Raw genomic sequence first — 10581 nt, forward strand, 5'->3', positions numbered from 1 at the left:
CAGTGACACAGGTCTGTAGCTATAACAAAAATTAAATTAAAAAAGGGTTTAAGTTTGCTATAAATACAAATCATGTGGCCACTGTGTAGAAGAGTATGTCTGTGTGAATTTGCACTCACAATGAAGGTCAACAAATACAAATCATTAGACAGTCTGGCACTGTGATGATTGCGAGCTTTGAGGCTCTAAAAAAAACAAAAAAACTCTGCTGGTCAACTAACTTCATTAAATCCTTAACAGATAAGCGGCTCATCAGCTGGAAAGATACTAACTGGAAGAACCATTAGAAGGAGGCAGCTATAAATGAATGACAATACAGCAGAACTGGTAGTAAAGGATGCAGAGCAACACCTGTGCGTGAAGCCAGCTGTAGGTGAAATGATCGTATATGCACAAACTGTAAAACGTCCATACAGGCTATATCATATGGTCGCACGTCGTCATTCATTTTGGCGTCAAAGTGGGAGCTGTGGCAAAGCTGAAATGGTGAAACCGGCGAACTAATCAGATCAGAGCCCGGAGCCTAAACATGAAAAATGCCTCTCTTCAGTTGTCTGAAATTAGCCCTTTGCCGAACAGTGTGGCTGTCTTGTGGGATTTAAACAAATAGGCTATTTACACACCCGTGAAGCACATTTAGCCTAAACAAGCGCTGGTCGTCACTCACCTCTCCATTTAAACTGGATGTCCCGGTTATCCTGCTCCCTCCCAGCGTCCAGCGCGGCTGCTGTCTTCTGGGCTTCAACTGACGCGCTACAGGCTCACATCCACAGCGGAAAAAAAAAGAAAATGAAAAAAGAAGAAAGAAAAAAAATTGTTTCCAAATGCTCTATCTGGACAAACCCTCTCTTTACGTAGATGCTTCAATAACTGTACATTCACTAGTTGGTCCGAAGCCTTTAAATAGCCAACATCAGCCTACGGAACCTGTTAAGCTGCGGCGGTGGTGGCGTCATTCATTCAAGTAAAAACCTTCATAACGGCGAGTAAATGGCAAATGCAGTGCGTAAACTTCGCAGCAGAGCGTTCAGCGTGTGAGCTGACCTCCTAATGTTACTTTGCTAGGACCGTGTCAATGAAAATGGCACATTCCTTCAGTTCGGGATTCGGCGTCCTCCAGTTTCCAGTCCAGGCTGCTCTACAGAACGCACGCCGCGGCCAGGCTTGCCATGGTCCCGCGGGGGGAATTTCGCAGCGTCGGTCGGTCGGTCGGTTCAGAGCCGCAGCGCAGCGTCGCTTCCTCACAGGGGCTCTACCGGACTGACACACATTAGCGGCTCCATCAATGTACTGTAACAGTAGTGTGTGTGTGTACGCTGCCCTGCCACTGGCACGCTGCGTGTTTAAAGCCAGCCCCCCTCACACTCCTGCTCGTTATGGTGTTAACCGTTTCCGCCCAGAGAACAAACATTCATAATGAATACATTAAAGGAACATTTGTGTCGAATTCAGCAATGCAGTCTTAGAGCATTGAGAACTACATGAGTAAGCCATATTGTCTAACAAATAATACTTTGCTGTAAACATTAATCCATATGGTAAATTGCAATGCACCATCCGCTCAACTGATAACAAAAAAGGAGACTACCAAAGGGATCTCTCAAGTTTCTAAGATGCTAAGTATAATTTACAGTTCGGATAACTTACTGTAAAAAATAATGATATAGGCCTAAAATTTAAATGGCCCTATTATTACCTTTGGAAATCATTATAACCGACTATATTAAATATCCTATTGATAATTGACATTTGGATAGTGCATCACATTTATGAAAAGAAAAATGTTCTTACCCATCACAGTTTTGTCTGCGCAGCACACGCTGAACCCACTCAGTGACACTCTCCCATCCAACTCTGTTTCTGTTAGGACACTGCCATCTATAGGCCAAACTGTCAACCTGCTCACACCTCTCTCGCTCTCGTCTCCCCGTCTCCTGATTTCTTCATTTCTCCGTTTCTGCTTCTCTTTTCCCCCCCTAGTTTTAGATAAACCTTTTGATTTGCTCTCCCTCATTCTCTCTGGCTCAGAGATGTAGTTATTACACCACTCACCAGAGTCAACTGAGTGTTCCAACTTTGGAGATAATAATCAACCCTTAAAAGTTTTTTCCTATAATTTGCCACGGCATCAGTAACATAGTGCCCTACACCAGCTTTTGTGTCTCTTACTTTGAACTATCATGTTACTTGTGCTGCAGACACCATTCAGTTCTATTGATTTCAATGGGAAGGCACCCAACAAGTGTACTCGCCTATCACTCCTTTCATTTTTATTCATACATGATAAATCTTTGATCAGTGATCTCAATATTGACTGCCAAGTGTTGACTTTTACTTTTCTTTGCATAACTGAGACTGCATCTGTGCCCTTAGTGCGTTATGACAAAAAGTAGGCTATCCACATTCTCTGATGCATCAATAATGCAGAGTGGGGGAAAGGGAGCCAGTGTCTGCCATCAAAAGTATTGCAAAACTGCCAGAAGGAAGAAGATGTGGAACAACCAGTGTAAGTACACTAAAAGCACAGCGCCCACTTAAAGACAGGGTCAATAGCTGGAGGGTGTCCATATTGGAAATCCACCGCACTACCTCTCAAATGGATCTTAGTCAACCTTGGGCGGCACGGGTAATCAAATACAGAATGTTTTTTTTTAATCCATTACTCATGGCCCTGTTTGGAGCAGCCCTGTTTGGAACAAGCTGTGATTTGTTTGATTGGAACATAACTCAATTCATATTGAAAGAACGCAGAACTGCCTGGAAGACGTTCTGCCTGTTTTGTGAAGAGAGAAATGATAAATGAAGCCATTTCTGTGAGGTGAAGCTTGGTTATTACATACAGTACAATTCTATCAGTCATGTTTCACTTTAGGACACATATCGACTGACACAGGCTGGTACCGTGAAAGAGAAAAAGACTAGTACATTGTTCAAAACAGGACAACTATGCAGCTTTAATTGGTCACCTTGTTTAGAAAAAAATACAAGAGAATTGCAAGGACTGTAGCTTTAATTAGTCTCTGAACTATCATATGCAACATTTATATCGTATTTATGTCTTGAAGTTCCTTAAATTTCGATTTTCTTTTCAAATCAACATGCACAAATATGATGCGACAGGCAAGCCAACGGGAAAATATCCATACTTGTGTGCCTGTGTATCGTGCTCAGCTCGGTTTCTTTGCTCCCTCAAGCACCTTCATTTGATGCAAAGATACAGCGTTCGCTTATTGATGTGCTCATAACTTACATATGCACCTCTTGTCACAGACCTTCATTAAAGCCCTGTCTCGTAGTAGCAGAGAGCTGTGTCAAGATGGTCCAGGTTCACAGTGGTGCAACGCAGCCACTTTAAGCCTTGGCACCTTCCCAACCCCGAATCTGAAATCAAAGCACACATCATTGGTCATTAGGGCGCTGTCAAGACACGCAAGCCGCTGGTCACTTTATATCTACGTCTACATTTGGAATCTGAGCTGGTAGACAGAGACTGATTCTGTAAGGAGTGAGCCAAGAAACTAACGGGATTCAAAGCCCACAGTAAGGGAAAAGGTTAATTGCTGGAATTATGATTGTGTGATGTGCAGTACCTACTGTTTATCTCCGGATGTACAGGGCGGCTGGGCGCACGCAAAGAGAGGGCAGTGATGCTGCAAGGCATGTGTGACAGGAGATAGAAAGGGGTAATTCGTGGCAAAGCTCAAAGCTTATTTGTTGGAAGATCAATTCAGTGAGCAAATCAAACGGTGGTCAGGTGGAAGGGTGTGCACGGTGCTGGGAATGAGGCTCCCGACGCCAATGCGGAGCCGACCGCAGGGCTGCCGCTTGACCGTTTGCTGATCAAAGTGTTCGCACGCAGCGATTTCACGCTAAGTTGAAAGGTTTCAAAGGGGGCCTCTAGTGATGCCTTTAAATCTTTCTCCCTGCAGCAATATTTGAAGATATCACGAGGGAATGTGGCATCCTGTCGACTATACTGACACTCCATTCCCTCTCTTCTCTGACCCGTGTAAGCAATCAGCCTGACTGGAGAGAAAAAAATACCAGGAAACAATTACATGAAAAACTTAAGCGTCAATCTTATGCATATGATTGCCAATAATGTCTGTTCCAATGTTAAACCATGTCAGTTACTAATCATTTTTTTAAACATTTATATTAAAAAAGGTACTACTTTCAGAAAATCCTTGTTATTAATAAGACCGGTGGCAGTTAAGTGAACTGCAGTCAGCATTCTGTTCATGGATGTATAATAAAAACTGGCTGACCTATCTCCACAGTGCTGTGGAGTAAGGTCTGGCTACACCACATAAACCTTCTGGGATAGGATAAAAAAAAAAAAACGCTCTGGGTTGTTTGCATTTCTTTGAACCAATCACAATCGTCCGGACGCAGCTACGGTGGCTCTGCAAAATAGTCTCTGGAAGGAACTTGTTTTGGTGGAACACTTGCGTTTATCGGTGTTTTAAAGTGATGGTTCGGAGTAATTCACCCTAGGGTCCTTTGCACCATGACCTCGAGCCAAACACCCCCCCAGAAGCTTTTTTCACCTGGGTCTAACATTGGGAGAGTTAGCTAGAGTAGCGTTATCAGCTGAATAGCTTAGCGCAGGGGCTAATGGACCCACGTTTGTATCTTGTAAGTTACCCCACTAATAATGCCCGAAATGATACCAAACGTCTACAAGTAATACAAATAGGTATTGCTCTCATAAAACGATGGATTGGAAAGTTTGTAAGTACACCAGAAGTTTATGAACACTTGCCTGCTCTCTTCAGCTCTCTGTTGCTGCTGCTGCTACCTGCAGTTAGACGAGTGCTTAGGGCCGTCTACAAATTACTACACCGAAAAGAGTTACAACAAAAATATTTATTAATTCAATGATTAAATAACGTAATGTCTCCAAACTTACCTCAATTATTACTTGTCTCCTGCTAGTTATACTACAGCACTTACTTACAAAAAAAAAATTAAATTAATACATATTTTTGTTGCATCTCTTTTCGGTGTTGTAATTTGTAGACGACCCTAAGCACTCATCTTACAGCAGCAACAACAACAGCAGAGAGCAGAAGCCAGCAGGCAAGTGTTATTTACATAAACTTCTGGTGTACTTACAAACTTTCCAATCCATCGTTTTATGAGAGCATAACCTATTTGTACTACTTGTAGACGTTTGGTATCATTTCGGCCATTATTAGTGGGGTAACTTACGAGATACAAACGTGGGTCCGTTAGCCCCTGCGCTAAGCTATTCAGCTGATAACGTTACTCTACGCTAACTCTCCCAATGTTAGACCCAGGTGAAAAAAGCTTCTGGGGGGGGTGTTTGGCTCGAGGTCATGGTGCAAAGGACCCTAGGGTGAATTACTCCGAACCATCACTTTAAGCCCCCAACGTCTCCTTCCAGGCAGCGCTGCCTAGCTGCCACTAGGATTAGGTTATGGTTATGGTTAGAGTTAAGGTTAGGGTTAGGTGCCTTGAAGTCAACAGTTGAAGCGCTGCCTGGAAGGAGATGTTGGGGGCTTAAAACACCATTGAGCAAAATTTGCAACCTACAAAAGAAAACGCCACATACAATATTAAATAAAGTGAACTGTTCACACAGCTGATAAATGGTTAAACCTAGCTCTTACCAGTGTTTCCCAGTCTGTACTTCGTCCACAGCAATCCCACCGATCGGTCCCAAAACATCCCAGTTAGAGAGGAAATGCCGTAAACATATTCTTTGTAAATCTTTACAATCATTCCCCGAAAAAACCAAGCAGGCCTGTCTTGTTTCACGACCCAAATTTTCTTCTAAACTTGCCATTTCCAGCGTGTAGCTTGCTAACTCGAAGTTTGTTGTTGTTTCCCGAAGCGAGTTTGAGAACGGCAACACACAGAGGGCCTGATTTACTAACACTAGCGCAGTTTGCGCTGCGTCTGTTTATGCGAGTTCGGTAATAGCGCATGCTATGCTTCCACATTTTGCGTAGTATTTATCAACCCTGACACCCATCAGGCAATCAGCGTCTTTCTCCGCCCACTATACCGTAAAGTGCGCTGTAGCAAAGCGGTATGCTATGATACGCCTGAGTGCAGACTGTGATATTCCCACTGCTGATGCTATGACTGTTTGAAATGATCCTGATGCCAATATTTGTAATGTAGCGAGGAGTTTAACAACTGCTGGAATGGGATGTGAACGCTGAGTGGGAGATTTCTTCCTTTAATATTAACTAACTCTAATATTGCATGGCTGCTTGATCTGTAACGCTAAATGATGTTGTGTTCACTGACAAAGTGTGATTCTTGTGTTAAAAATATTTTATATGTCTTCGTCTTGCTCAAATTACTGTTGCCATTTCACCAGCGGCATATAAAGGTCTACGAGGAAACTCGATTGCGGCTGGTTTAGACCTGCTTTAAAGAGGCAGAGAATTTCCCCCACAGAATAGAGGCGCGCTCTTACTGACAGTCTTTGTAAATACCACGGAATATATAATTAGGCGCACTTTGCGCTTATCCTCCCACCTTTTCGGGTGGAACTCCCACTTTCCCCACGACCCTCCCACAAACGCATATTGACAGCGCAACTTGTCTCTTCTTGCTCATGTGGCAGACAATCTGCGATTTTACCTAAGTGCGCCCTGTTTGTAAATAGCCCGCATCGGTTACGTCCGTCTTTGCGACCAATTAGCGCCTGGAAACAGGTGCAAACGGCTTGATAAATCTAGCCCAGAGAGTGGTAGGTGATGTCAGGCTTTATCCTGGAAATGTACTTCCGTTGATCCAGACTACAGAGAAAGTCGGGGGAAGGTCTCAGCTTTTAAGTTATGTAAATTGCTTCACATAGTACCTTTAATGTAAATGTTTAACCTCCTAACAAGGTTTAGCAGATTACACCCTCAAATATGTTTGTTCAACATTAACATACATTCTACATAGATTCATACAAACAAACATAACGTGAAGGTTCTCATTTCATCCTTCAGGAGTAGTATTAGTCGTACTTCTCATTGCAGAGCTGTAAGCAGCAGAGTCCAGAATGTGTGGTGTGTGTCTTGGGACTTGGGATGTATGTGGCATTTGAACCAGGTCCATTATGGAAGTCCACCCCCGCTGCTTACTCTCCACTGCCCACCTGTTAGAGTAGGTACCGGATACACACTCAAGAGGCTCTAGGGACTACTGCCATGCAATCAGCAATTGCACACATACACACTCTTACAAACAGAAACCACATTCGTACCGGTGGCCCATTACATCAGTAATGGCCCACTGACGGACACTCAGCAGCCCACTACCACGTGGTGATGATCGGCCAGTTCTCCCACTCTACACCGGGGGAGACATATTTCACACAGGAAAATATTAGAAGAGGGAGGGAAGTCAAATTTAATCTAACACCATCATGCCCAGTTCACGCTTTAGTCAACAAATTGGAACTATATGGAGGACAGCGGCAGTCTTATCAGAGTGATGATCTCAGTGAGAGTATAAAGAGTTTTCATTACTGTGATTTTGTTTTCCTTCCCTTCTTCAGGGAAAATAGCCCACCCTGAAGTTCAACTGAACGGAATGATGCCTGATCTGTGGCCCAAACATACGTCTCTCATTGGAGGCATCTCCTAAGCTTGTCAGGATCTGTCAATGGAAAAACAAAATTAAAATAGCAATTAATTTCCACAGAGATGCAATCACAGGAGACGTGGTAATTGCAAGCTGCTCTGATATGTTTGCTGAGAGAGGCATTGTATTAGATTGGTTTTCTTCTTTTTTTTTTATCATTATTTTGTCCTTGCTCGGAGGCATTCCATGAGCTGCAGCCTTGTGCTGTAAGCTCACACATCAGACTTGTGGCAACAAATCATGGACTCAGATGTCATCAGTATGGAAACATGGCGCCCTCAAAAATAGCAACAGAGAGAGAGAGAGAGAGAGAGAGAGAGAGAAAGTGAGAGAGAGAAAGTGCAGTACAGATGGTCCATCTTTCAACACATCAGTGCCACAATTGAGCTGTCAGAGAAGATGAATAATGATGATATAAAAAACAATTAAGTACTTTATGCCCACAGTACTAAGTAATTTACACTCCTGCTGCAACTGCAAGGTGAGCAAAATCCAAAATGCCAAACAAAATAGGAAGACTCGCACAGGGGTTTTTCTGTCATTACACGGCTTAGGTGCAGCGCCTAAAAGTGGATTTATGGTTGCCGTGGTGTTCTCGGCGCGAGGTGTGCGAGCTACAAAATGACGTCATCATGTCTTTCGTGTCCAGTGCGACGGCTCCGAAAGCTGTCGCAGCGCGTAGCCGTGCACCTCTGAATTTTTTGCAACTTGGCACCTCGCTGCGTGCTCCACATGTCCACATGGTGGGTTGGGATGACCGGCCGAACAGATTCGCCTGTACAAACATCTGTGTGATTCTTCATGTAGAGACCACAGAGACAGTTAAAGGGCCTTATGTAAATATGTGGTAAGAGAGAGCCAACACACTGGGGGGGAAAAGAAAAGGCATTTTGCTGGACGGTGTGGGAAAACACAAGATCGCTTTGTCAAAAGTTTGAAAAAAAAAACGGCGTCATAGAAATAGTGTTCATAACATCGAGAAATTTGGATTTGGACGTAAGCGGCAGTAACGTTAATAATGCAATATAAATGCAATGTTTGGCGGTACGTCTGTGTTTATCATGGAAGTGTTTACTACTGTTGCCAGGCAGCCTGCTTTCCTTTACTTCCGCTTTCTACTTCTTCTTCACTACTTCTTGCTTATTCGCAAATTATTGTGTTTGCACGCCCCCTGGCGTTTTGGAGAATACGGCAACAAACAAAACGTCTCTGTGCATGGTCGTAGCTTGCACGCAATCTATGGAGGCCCGCGCCATGGTGTCCTGCCTGAGTAGAAACAAAGCTTTAGCGGTTTTGCGCACCACCTGAGCGTATGAACGGAAAAACAATGTGGGGAGCATCTGGACGACGAGCCGACGCACGGGACGGGCGTCCTCTAGGGCCCTGTTTACACAAATACGCTCGCGGGTGAAAACAACTAAATACTTTTTCAGATGTGCCTTTCGTTTATGTGTGTGTGTGTGTGTGTGTGTGTGTGTGTGTGTGTGTGTGCTGCGCCGTGTGTATGTGTGTATGTCTGTGTGTGTGCATTGTTTGGAGCAATAACTCCACCTCCTCATCTGTCCAGACAAAATTGTCAGCTTTTGTTGTTCGCTTCACGCTACTAGGGAGAGAAGTAGAAGGAAGGTTCTACGCAGGACGCGCAGACTTGGTGCTGTTGTGTGGCAGTGCTTCACACTACCACCTCGCCGCCTGGTGTGCACACTACATCGAATTTCACACACTTTTGCATCACCACATGCACGCAGATCCCCCAAAACGCTCGTCTAATCGCGGAATAAAAACTGAGAACGCAACGCCACTTTTGCGTTCTCTCTTCAGATTGTTTCCGTCTAAACATAGCCTAGTTGTCTACTGCATACATGTGCATTTAGTGATCTCTCCCTCTCTGCAACCATAGACTGTATATAAAGACTGCAACAGTTTCAACTGACAACCACTGAACTTTATGCAAATAATTGTCTGATGACGTCACTAATATGTACGGATATATATCACCTAAGCGGTCTAAACAACCAGGGAAAAACCTGTTCCCAGTTTGTTTTACAGCCTATCTGACATGTACGCACACAACCACCAACATGGATGCTTACCACTTCTTACACACACACACACACACACACACACACACACACACACACACACACACACACACACACACACACACACACAGGGTAGAAAATGAGTGAGAAAAAAAGCAAAACGGAGAGAAAATTAGCAAAAGTCCTCTTACAATGCAAAACACTTGCATTAGATAGGTGATGTGTTTTAATAAGATGCTTATCAGAATGTGGATCTCAGGAAATTGCTGGCTATTTATTTTACTAGGGCTGCTCACTTTGCCTCAGCTCTTGATAAAGCATTTTGTTTTAATTAGACACATTTCCACACTCCTCCAGGGATGACCTCTTATTATGGTGAAGTGGGCCTGCTTAGCAGAGCAGGCAGCCAGGAACGAGCTCCACCGTGCATCTCAATCATTTCTCATCCATGCTCATCTCGGGGGCCCGGGACCAAATCAAAGGAGTCGCTATTAAGCAGAACCAAATTGTTTAACACAGTAATCTTCCGCATATTTTTCATTCCTTCCCCATTTGCAATTGGAAATGAGACATGGTGAAAAATATGATGCATTGTTTTGCATACTAACAAGGAACCTTGGATATCCTTATCCTTCACGGTTATAGAGATAGATAGTTCCGCAACAATGAGAAACACATTTTCTGACTCATGAGTGTTACAGAGAAAATAAGACAATCGCTTTATCCGTTGTATCTGTAAAGGAGAGGAAGAAAATCCCAACAACTGGCTGCGTTGGGCGGGATTACTGTTCTACCTTAGCTCCCTTTTTGATAGTGGTTATTTACAGTCCCGGGGAGCAGGCTTGCATAAGTGAAACATGATTTTAGGGCTTATGAGCCCTGTAAAACAGAGAGGGAACAACATATTCAGTCAGCATGCAGCATC

At 43.7% G+C, this 10581-nt stretch overlaps 1 protein-coding gene across 3 annotated transcripts in view; it reads right to left on the reverse strand.

Moving 5' to 3' along the window:
• plxna2 (plexin A2) overlaps positions 1 to 3546 on the reverse strand; it is a 219493-nt gene extending 215947 nt beyond the window's left edge. Inside the window, exon 1 of one of the 3 annotated variants that reach the window (XM_039800088.1) lies at positions 668 to 2102. The gene's annotated coding sequence lies outside the window, so the exon portion shown is untranslated. Of the gene's footprint in view, positions 1 to 667 lie in introns of all 3 variants that reach the window. The other 2 variants (XM_039800089.1, XM_039800090.1) reach the window with 2 other exon arrangements.
• Positions 3547 to 10581: the final 7035 nt, after the last annotated feature.

This window comes from Perca fluviatilis, chromosome 5, assembly GCF_010015445.1.
Source record: "Perca fluviatilis chromosome 5, GENO_Pfluv_1.0, whole genome shotgun sequence".
Classification (NCBI taxonomy): domain Eukaryota; kingdom Metazoa; phylum Chordata; class Actinopteri; order Perciformes; family Percidae; genus Perca; species Perca fluviatilis.